We start from the raw sequence: 11405 nt of genomic DNA, 5'->3' as shown, positions 1-11405 counted from the left end.
CAAACAAGGAGACGACAGCGTGGCGTCCTATGCAGTACAGTTCCGGACGCTGGCGGCAAGCTCCCGCTGGCCTGATGATGCACTGGTCGACGTCTTCCTTCAGGGGCTCTCCAGCGAGCTCAAGGACGAGCTAGCCGCGAGGGAGGTTCCTGAGGAGCTGGAGGATCTTATCGATCTGGCTGTACGCATCGATCGGCGGAGGATGGAGCGCCTTCATGATGAGCTCCGCCCACTGACTTCTTCACCTCGTCCTCACCCGATTTCTGTGAGTGTTTCTCACCTGGGCAGTGACGCCCCGCCCTCGGAGCCCATGCAGCTAGCGGGTCGGGTGTCATCCTTTTCTCCGCCCTCACGACCGCCCACCAGTGTGCGGTTGACATATGGGACGAAACACGGTGAATATGACACCCTTATTGACTCCGGCTCTGATGGGGATCTGATGTCCCAGGCAGTGGTAAGCGAACTTTTGATTCCAGTCGAGGAGGTGTTTCCTGCATTGTCCATCCATGCTGTAAACGGTTCCCTTATCCACAAGGTGACTGCACGCACTGTTCCTGTCACTGTGACGGTCTCTGGGAACCACACAGAGCGGATGTGTTTTTTTGTGGTTGACTCTTTAGTGCCTCCTGTGATCCTGGGTTACCCCTGGCTAAGCAAACACTGTCCCCATATTGACTGGGTTTCTGGCCGCGTGTTGACGTGGAGTCCTTTTTGTTTATTGAACTGTTTGTCTGCTGCTCCTGTTCGCCCTGTTTCTAGCCAGCCTCCCTTGGAACCACCTGACATCAGTAATGTTCCCCCCGAATATACAGACTTGGCTGCGGTGTTCAGTAAGGTTCGTGCTAAGAACCTGCCCCCTCACCGTCCTTACGACTGTGCTGTGGACCTCCTTCCTGGTGCTCAACCTCCTAAAGGCCGTCTCTATCCTCTGTCCATCCCTGAGACAACAGCCATGGAGGAATACATTCAGGAGGGCTTACAGGCAGGCATTATTCGGCCATCCTCATCACCTGCGGGGGCAGGGTTTTTCTTTGTGGGCAAGAAGGATGGGGGTTTACGGCCGTGTATTGACTACAGGGGTCTGAATAGCGTCACGGTTCGTAACACTTTCCCCCTGCCTCTCTTGCAGTCTGCCTTTGACCAGATTAGAGGGGCTCGGGTGTTCACTAAGCTGGATCTACGGAACGCTTATCATCTGGTGCGCATACGGGAGGGGGATGAGTGGAAAACTGCCTTCAACACCCCGTGCGGCCATTTTGAATACCTGGTGATGCCTTTTGGACTGACAAACGCACCAGCTGTGTTTCAGTGTTTTATTAATGATGTGTTGAAGGACATGATTAACAGATTTGTGTACGTCTATCTGGATGACATTTTAATTTTCTCCCCAGACCGTAAAACACATGTGCAGCACGTCAGGGCCGTTCTGCAGCGCCTACTTGAGAACCAGCTTTTCTGTAAGGCTGAAAAGTGTGAGTTTCACACCACCAAGACTAAGTTCTTGGGGCATGTGATCACGCCTGGAGAGGTACAGATGGACAGTGACAAGGTCAAAGCGGTTCTCGAGTGGCCTACACCTACTGGTCGGAAGCAGCTTCAACGCTTCCTGGGGTTCGCCAACTTCTACAGGCGCTTCATCAGAGGTTTCAGTGGCGTGGCTGCACCCCTCCACAGACTCACCTCGGCTAAGGTACGTTTTGTCTGGGACACTGCTGCCGACATGGCCTTTGCCGAGCTCAAAAGACGGTTCTCTGCGGCCCCTATCCTGACCCAGCCTGACACCTCCAAGCAATTCATTGTGGAGGTTGATGCGTCTGAGTCAGGGGTGGGTGCTGTGCTGTCACAGAGAGCGTCTGATAATAAAGTACATCCCTGCGCGTATTTCTCCTGCAAGCTCACTCCTGCAGAGAGAAATTACGACATAGGGAACAGAGAGTTGCTAGCTGTTAAGCTAGCACTCGAAGAATGGCGCCACTGGTTGGAGGGTGCTGAGCAGCCGTTTTTGGTGTGGACCGACCATAAGAACTTGGAGTATGTACGGACTGCCAAGCGCCTTAACCCCCGCCAAGCACGGTGGGCTCTGTTTTTTGACAGGTTTAACTTCAACCTCTCCTTCCGTCCGGGCAGTAAGAACATTAAACCTGATGCCCTGTCCCGCCAGTACCAGCAGGAAGGTGAGGCTTTGGAGTCAGAGTCCACGTTCATCGTGCCGCCCAACTTGGTCCTTGGGGTCTCTCGTTGGTCCTTGGAGCGCAGAATCAATGCTGCAGTCCGAGACCCCACTACCATTCCGTCTGGATGCCCCCCGCACTGTTTGTTTGTTCCCCCAGGTTTTCGCCCGGCGGTGTTGAAATGGGGGCATTCATCACGCCTGGCCTGCCATCCTGGGGTAACCAGGACTGCCTTCCTGGTAGCGCAGCGGTTCTGGTGGCCTACGGTGTCGTCTGACGTTCGAGCTTTTGTCTCCTCTTGCCCAGTGTGTGCCAGCGTCAAGTCACCCAGAACTCCTCCGGCTGGACTCCTGCAACCTCTACCTGTTCCCTCCAGACCTTGGTCCCACATTGCAATGGACTTCATCACTGGAATACCCAACTCTAAGGGTAAGACTGTGATCCTGACTGTAGTGGACAGGTTTTCAAAGATGGTGCATGCTATACCCCTGCAGAGATTGCCATCGGCTCAGCAACTGGCGGAGGTGGTGGTGCGGCATGTTTTTCGGCTGCACGGACTTCCGGAGAACATCACCTCGGATCGAGGACCCCAGTTTGTTGCAGCTTTTTGGAAGGAGTTCTGCAGACTCCTTGGAATAACGGTCAGTCTGAGCTCTGGTTTCCACCCTCAGACAAATGGTCAAGTAGAGCGCTTTAACCAGGATCTGGAGACCACCCTGCGTGCTATGTGCCTGAAGAACCCCCAGACTTGGTCCTCTCAACTCCCCTGGGCTGAGTATTCGCACAACACCCTGGTTAATTCTACTGGCTTCTCCCCCTTCCAGGCTGCCTACGGGTACCAACCACCTCTCTTCCCCCATCAGGAGAGGTCGGCTTCCACCTCCGGTCCTGCAGCATTCGTGAGGCGCTGCCGTCGTACATGGACTGAGTACCGTTCCCGACTGGTTCGGAACCAGGAACGGTTCACCTCCGTGGCTAACCGCCGGAGGTCTGCTGCTCCGGAGTACAAGGTGGGTGACAGGGTTTGGCTCTCTTCGGCTGATCTGCCACTGAAGGGGGGTGCCAGGAAGATGCAGCCCCGATTCATCGGACCCTTCCCCATCACCAAGGTCATCAACCCAGTAGCCGTCAGGTTGGAGCTCCCTCGGGCACTGAGAGTCCACCCTGTGTTCCATGTGAGCAAGCTGAAGCCTGAGAGACTCTGTCCCCTGCAGACGCCACCTGCGGTCCCTCCAGCTCCCCGCATTGTGGATGGCGGACCTGTCTACAGCGTGAATAAGCTCTTGGCCTCGAGGAGAGTGGGCAGGGGCGTCCAATACCTCGTGGACTGGGTGGGTTATGGCCCGGCGGACAGGCAATGGGTCCCAGAACGCCACATCCTCAGCCGTGATCTGATCGATCAGTTTCACCGGGAACACCCCACCCAGCCGAGACGTCCGTCTGGGAGCCGGACTTTGTGAGGGGGGTTATGTTATGATTCGCCCCTTTTTGTGCTTGTGTTTAACTTTTTCTCTGTTGTTTTTGTTCAGGTCAGCTGCAGCTCCTCTCAGGAATCCTCCCCTTCCCTGTGAGCCTCTGTAATAAAAATGAACTTGTCATCTGTTGTATAATTGCTTTATACAAGTTATTGATCACTACTGTTTGTCAATCACACTTATCATGAGGATAATCATGGTAGAGCCGAACATAATGTGATCATGAGGATGTAATCAAGGTAATCTTGGTGGAGGTGTGCAGCTTTGCACGCACATCAGGGAATGTATAAGGAGCAGAGCAGAGCTCAGAGCTGTTAGAGCTGTTTGAAGGATTCTATTTGACGAGGTTCATGGATTACGTTTTCTAACTGGGGTGTTCAGCTCTCCACCCATAAGCAACGGTAAGAGAAATGTTTCGTTCATGATTGATAACTTGTATGAATGCCGGTTGAATAAAGCCTTGTTGTTCATCTGATATTCAAGTTGTGTTTCATTGTTTCTGGCGTCGACTTGACAACGATCCTGACTAAATAAATATAAAGTGTAAAAAGAGACTTTGAGTCTTTTAAGGTAATTAAAATAAAATAAAACATTTTATTTTAGAACATTTTTGGCGTCACGAACAGGATCAGTCAAGCTATTCCAGCAACAATGAAGTGTTTTTGGAGAAGCAAAAAGGAGCCGAGTGCTTCTGGGGAGGGAACGCCGATTCCCGTGCCGATTCCCGGCTGGGAAACGGAGGAGTTCCGAACCATTGGTGATATGTTAAGGCAGCGCGGTGGACGCCCTGGGCCGTGGGGAGAGTTAAATGGAGTGGTCAGCCCCGCCGTGGTGCTGGACCGTTTGACGCGGATAGAAGTTAAAGAAAAAGCGCCGCTGGCAGGAGTGAGAGATATGATGTGGCTTTTTGCAGAAGCATGGAAAAAACAGGAGTTAGAATTGAGCAGTTGTAGAGAGCGAGCGGCGCAGGAGAAAATCCATGCTGAAGAAGTTGAAAAATCATGCTCAGAGTTTGAGCAGAGAGTGTGTGTGATGGGGAAAGAGCTAAAGCATGCTCAGAATGTTTTGGATAAAACGCTGACTTTTGTGTCTCGAGCGCAAAGGAAGGAAAAGAAGCGACCTCGTAGAGCAGGTCCTGCTCAGATCCGGGCGTTTGTAAAGAATGTTGGTGAAGATTGGAACCCAGAGAAATGGAACGGGGATCTTTGGGGGGATGATGAGGAGGAGGAGTGGGCGATTAAACCTGACCCACCACCTCAGCCCTTGTATCCATCATTACAGGGGATAAAGATGTCAGAACAAAGACCTATTACTAGGCGTCGGCGAGAACAGCAAATTATTCCACCAATACTGGTAGATATGGTGGATGATCAGGGACGGCCGGAACTCGATGAGGCGGGTAATATAAGAAGGATGTTACAACAGCAGCCACAACCCGCCCCTAGGCTGCTAACAACGCTAGAGGATTATTCACAAGATGAGTTAAATCACATGAATGGGAAGCTGAAACAGCGCCCAGGCGAACCAACTGACTCCTGGCTTAATCGCCTTATGGAGGATGGCGCGTGTGATATAGCCATAGATGCCGGTGATGCCATGAGATTTTCAGGATTAAGTACTGATGCACAGATAAATGCTGAATACCGGGCTACAGTCCGGGCATTGCCAGCTGATGAAGATTTCAATGTGGGGGATGCATATGCTCTGGCATGTCATGTAATCTATCCTACCACGGCGGACTGGTCTGAGATTAAAGGGCAATGGCAGACAGTGAGAGATGCCATTCAGCGGCTCACCAGACTCACTATTAGAGAGCAAGTGGCTCGAAACGGGGGAGCTGGAGTGGTGGACTGTAACATCTCTAAGGCAACTAGAGATCACCTCATCAGACATGCCCCACCACATTATAAACCCATGGTGACCAGCTTGTTGTTTGGCGCGGCAGACCAGACTTTTGCCGCGATAAAAGATCGTCTTGGCGAACTCACCACGCTGGGTGATTGGTCTGAGACGAGGAGAGAGGGAGCTAGAACTGAAAATAAACCCAGGATTGATCCACATTCAAGGGGTCGTAAAGGGGGGGCAATGGGCCCCTCTAGAACAGATCTGTGGAGGGCACTGCGACAAGCGGGAGTGCCGTTTGAGGAGATTGATGGATTGCCCACTAATGCATTGATGGAGAAATGCAGCCAAATGGGACTGAAGGTCCATTGTCAGTTCAGACATTGTCCTGAAAAGGACGACAGGATGTCTGTGTCAGAATTGGTTGGAATGTTGCAGAATGTGATCAGGGAGGTGGCGTCGAAGCCTGCTGAACCTTCCGCCCCTCCCAAGGAATCTTCAGAGGAGGAGAGTTCAGATGAGTGTTATCAGGTGGCGGCAGTGAAGCGTAGAAAGGAAAAACAGCACCGAAGGGAACATGATGATGAATAGGATGAAGGTCAAGCTCGGGTTGTTGCCAGTGCCTCAGGATGGTCAATAAATGATATCAGACCACATGTGGAATTACAGATTTATTGGAAAAAATCAGTACAGACAGTAATGGCATTGGTTGACACTGGGGCGGAGGCCTCGGTAATTCATGGCAATCCTGATAAAATAAAGGGAAACATTGTACCTTTGACTGGACTTGGGGGGCAGATGTTAGTAGGAAAGGGAGTAACTTTACCCTTAAAAATAGGAAATCAACCTATTAGAAATTACAGTGTAGTAGTGGCTCCTGCAAAGGAATGGATTATTGGAATGGATATATTGGCCGGAATGACTCTTCATCTGAAACATGGTCGATTTTGTTTTGGTATAAACAGAATCCACACCATTTTGGTAGGCAAGGTCAAAATGACACCTTTTCCCATTCCTGAAGCAACACAGGTGGTATCACAAAAACAATACCGGTTGCCTGGGGGTCAGAAAGAAATTACGGACACTATTAAAGAATATCTGGAGGCAGGAGTTTTGAAAACATGCACCACACGGTGGAATAATCCCTTATGGCCAGTGAAGAAATCAGATGGTTCATGGAGAATGACTGTGGATTATAGAGCGCTGAATAAACATACTCCTCCTTTAACGTCTGCGGTTCCGGATGTTATCACGATTGTGGAAAGGGTGCAGCATCACTCTGGTACATGGTATGCGGTGATAGATTTGGCCAATGCTTTCTTTACCATACCTATCCCTGAGGACAAGATGGAACAGTTTGCCTTTACATGGGAAGGAAGACAGTACACCTTCACCAGATTACCACAAGGGTATTTGCATTCACCCACAATCTGTCATAGGATAGTGGCTGAAAATCTGTCGACTTTAAAGATCCCATCAGGCATATTGCTATCACACTACATTGATGACATCATGATTCAGGGAAACACTAAAGAAGAGGTTGAGCAATTGCTCCCACTTCTGATAACACATATGAAGAATCATGGATGGGAGATAAATCCAGAGAAAGTGCAGGGATCTGCACAGTCAGTGAAGTTCTTGGGAATTATCTGGAATAGAGGGGAAAGAGAAATAACAACTAAAGCTAAAGAGAAAATAGCACGGTTCCCAATACCACAGAATAAGACAGATGCTCAGCGGTATATTGGGTTGTTTGGGTTCTGGAGACACCACATACCTCATTTAGGACAGATCTTGCAGCCTCTGTACAGATGCACTCGGAAGAAGGAGCAGTTTGAATGGGGGCCTGATCAACAACAGTCATTTGAACTAGCTAAAGAGGCCATCCAACAAGCTGTTTCTTTGGGGAAGATGTTGTCAGGACCAGTGGAGTTACAGGTTTCTGCAGTAAATGATTATGCTAACTGGAGTTTGTGGCAAAAACAAGATAGGTGCAGAAAACCTTTGGGTTTTTGGTCTAGGAAATTGCCTGATGCAGGACAGAGATATACTCCATTTGAAAAACAGTTGTTGGCATGTTATTGGGCTTTGTTGGAAACAGAAGCCCAAACTGTGGGGCATGAAGTAATGATGAGAACACATATACCCATTCTAACTTGGGTCATGAGCAATCCTACAACTCACCGCATAGGGGTAGCTCAAGAGGCTAGCATCATAAAATGGAAGTGGTATGTTTCTGAGAGAATGAAACCAGGAGAAAAAGGAGTATCAATGCTCCACGAGCAAGTGGCAGACGTTCCAGAAATGGATGAAGTGCCTTTTGAGGTAAAACCAATCCAGGATTCTCCTGTGAAACTGGGGGTAAGATGGAGCGAACTCACCCCAGAGCAGCAGGAGCGAGCCTGGTTCACTGATGGTTCCTGTCAATATGTGGCAGGAACCAGGAAATGGAAGGCTGGGGCATTTAACCCTGGTACACAACAAGTTATGGAACTCACAGGGACAGGAAAGAGTAGTCAATGGGCGGAGTTGAAAGCAGTACACATGGTAATAATGGCGGCTGGGGTGCAGGGAGTAAGTATTTATACTGACTCCTGGTCAGTAGCCCAAGGAATGTTAACTTGGATGCCAACTTGGCATGCTACACAATGGAAGATACATTCAAAAGAGGTTTGGGGAGCTGACCTATGGAAGGACATTTGGGAGAAATGCCAAAATATTCCTGTGTCAGTATTACATGTGGATGCTCATACTAATAACAATGATCCTGAATCCCTGCATAATCAGACTGTAGATAAGATAGTGAAAATTCAGGCTGTAAGACAATCAAGTCCTGGATTAGCCAAATGGGCTCACGTTACTGCTGGACATTGGGGTGTGCAGGGAACATTGAAATGGGCGAGGGACAGAGGAATAGATCTCATCATTGATGATATTAAAACTGCCATAGAAGATTGTGAACCTTGTCAACATCAGAAAAAGAGAATCCCTCGACATATACAGGGACAGATACATCGAGGTAAACAAGCGGGACAGTGTTGGCAGATTGATTTCATTGGACCATTGCCAAAAAGTAAAAACTGTAAGTATGCATGCACAGCCGTGGATACGGTGTCAGGGGTACTGGTGGTGCATCCGTGTCATAACGCCAATCAGGAGGCTACATTGAAATGTCTGTCATTAATAGAGACCTATTATGGACTACCTTTGCAGGTTCAGACTGATAATGGTACCCATTTCACTGGAAATAAGATCAAAGAATGGGCAGAGAACAACGCGGTAGAATGGATCTATCATGTAGCATATCACCCGAAAGCTAGTGGACTCATTGAGAGAATGAATGGGTTACTGAAAGAGAAACTAAGGAAACTATCGGTTACTAATTCTTTGGACAAATGGAGAGAAAATCTGACTAGGGCAGTACATCAGTTAAATAACAGACCCGTGGGGGATGGAGTTACTCCACTGATGCTAATGGTTGCCAGGGCAGGAAGGGAAACAACTTCTACTGACCCTCCTATACGAATGTGGAAACTAACTTCTGAGGCAGAACTCCCTGTTAGAGCAACTGCGGGCTCTGTGGGATTAGATCTTAAAATCTTGGAAAGCATCACTTTAGTAACCAATAAAGTGACAGTGGTAAAAACAGGATTGGGAATTCAATGTCCACCAGGAACTTATGCTCATGTGTGTCCAAGAAGTGGTTTAGCTTTGAGGGGTCTAACCATTTTAGCTGGGGTAATAGACTCAGACTATCAAGGGGAAATAGGTGTGGTGTGTCAGCATACAGGTAAAGAACCGTTGGTACTGGAAAAAGGAGACAAGATAGCTCAGTTAGTAATCAAACGGTGTGTAATGTCCAAAGTTGAAGAGATTACTAAACCTACCACTATCACTCAGAGGGGTGAAACTGGGTTTGAATCATCAGACTTTACTGCGGGGGCAAAAGTGTGGGTGGAGCAGCTCAATGGTCCTCCCAGAGCTGGAGAGATTATTGCACAGGGAAAAGATGCTGTGGTAAGTGTATTGTTCCCCGGAGAGGAAAAATGGATTAATATTCCGATAAACAAATGTTACAGGAGAGAAAATTAATGCTTGTCATTCTATCTGCAGTTTTGTATGTATCCCATAGGCGGGTGTCTGAGTGACGGTGGTTGACTGGGTCCCCTTCCCCTACAAAAGGATTGAACCCTTGTCGAGGCGATGGATGGGCTCCGCGGACCTGGTGGTGTCGGATGTTTGGTCATCGTCCTCCATGTCCTCGCTGTCATCGCACTGAGGGCACATTTCTGTTGGGGGCTCACGGAAGGACAAGTGTTGGAAGAAGGGGTCATGGGCCATCTGGAATTGGTTAGCAGTATGTCCAACCGCACTCAAGGCACATTCACATGCAGAGCAAATGACGCTTGCTACTTGGGAAACCTAACATCTACCGGTAAGATGTACCGGTGCAGAGGATGTCTTAAAATCCGAGGAAGGGTGATCAGCCCGGGGGTGTTGGTTCAAGGATCAACAGTAACCTTTAATTCTGCAGCGCGCATCTGTGCATACCATCAGGGGAATGGTACTTGCATACAAAATGGCACAAATTGGAGTATGAAGGTTGATCGCGATTTCCGGATCAGGAATGGAACTGTAATCACAGGAGGATACGCCTATTTGTACATATTCTGGGTGCTGCCCGACACAGCCAGAGCTACGCAGACAGCTGTAGCTCCCCTGGTTCACACTTGTCAACAAATGGGACAAATAAGGGTAGCCGAATATGTGCGATGGACTGTGAAATTCCCTCCTATTCCGCCTTGTAACAGGAGGAGGCGAGCATGGTATGACACCGTGCTAGGAGGAACTGGAACTTTGTATGGTCTGGCTAACACAGCAGACAATGAGGTGACACGAACTATGCTGTCCAACACTGGAGAATACACCGCACAAGCTGTCACCAAGACTGCAAGATGGATGCCTTCGACTGTATCTAGTCAGTTAGAAGGAAGTGATGTGTGGAAAAGTGTATTTAAATGGAATCTAAAGCTTTGGAATGAAACTTATGATGCATTGCATAATTTGTCACACATAGGTAATTGGACAGTCTGTTCCTTGCAGACTATTCATGCTGAGACACAGAGAAATAGGTTTCAAATACAGGTAATGAGTAATAACTATCATGCATGGCGAACATTATGGAACATCAGTAGTTCATTATGGCTACAGCTACATGCAGAAATGACGATTTGTAATAAATCTATGTGCACTGGATACTGGGATCAGTATAATATGACATCAGTAATGACTGTGTGTAGATATCAGATACTGCCGGTGATAACCACTAAAGGGTTTTGGTATCTCCATGTTAGTGGAGAGTGGTGGGATGTTAAAACAAATCGAACATATGAAGTAAAACACTGTGATGAGACTGATAAGGGTTTAGCCTGCCCATTGGTAAAAGGACATAGCAATCCATGTTTCACTGATTCAAGGGTCGTACTCTGTGATTGGACGGTCACACCCCCAGAGGAACAGTTTTGGCAGGTGGGTCCTAACACCTTATGCGTGGCTACAATGACCAATTCCCCACAGGTACCTTCAGTTCCCTTTTCAGGTTGTCTCAAGGGTATACATATGTGGGAATGGAATAACGTGACCTATTGGTTGAGTAATTACACTGTATCTAGTCGGCTGACTAAGATACAATGGGAGGTTTTACACTCCCCTTGGACACTCTCACTGGAACAATTCAAATGCGCATTGGATGGTTCCACTGAAGTGGCAAAATTGATTGACTCTCATAGGTCCAACCTTTCCAGGCTCATGGTGTCTACTCTTGTGGCGCAAGGGGAAATAAAACATGTTGCTACATTGATTGAACAGGCTTCCGCTCATCATTGGTGGGATATATTTACAGGCATGTCGAGTACCG

Source organism: Nothobranchius furzeri, chromosome 1 (assembly GCF_043380555.1).
Source record: "Nothobranchius furzeri strain GRZ-AD chromosome 1, NfurGRZ-RIMD1, whole genome shotgun sequence".
In the NCBI taxonomy this organism is placed as follows: Eukaryota; Metazoa; Chordata; class Actinopteri; order Cyprinodontiformes; family Nothobranchiidae; genus Nothobranchius; species Nothobranchius furzeri.
Note: the sequence above shows the minus strand (reverse complement) of the source record.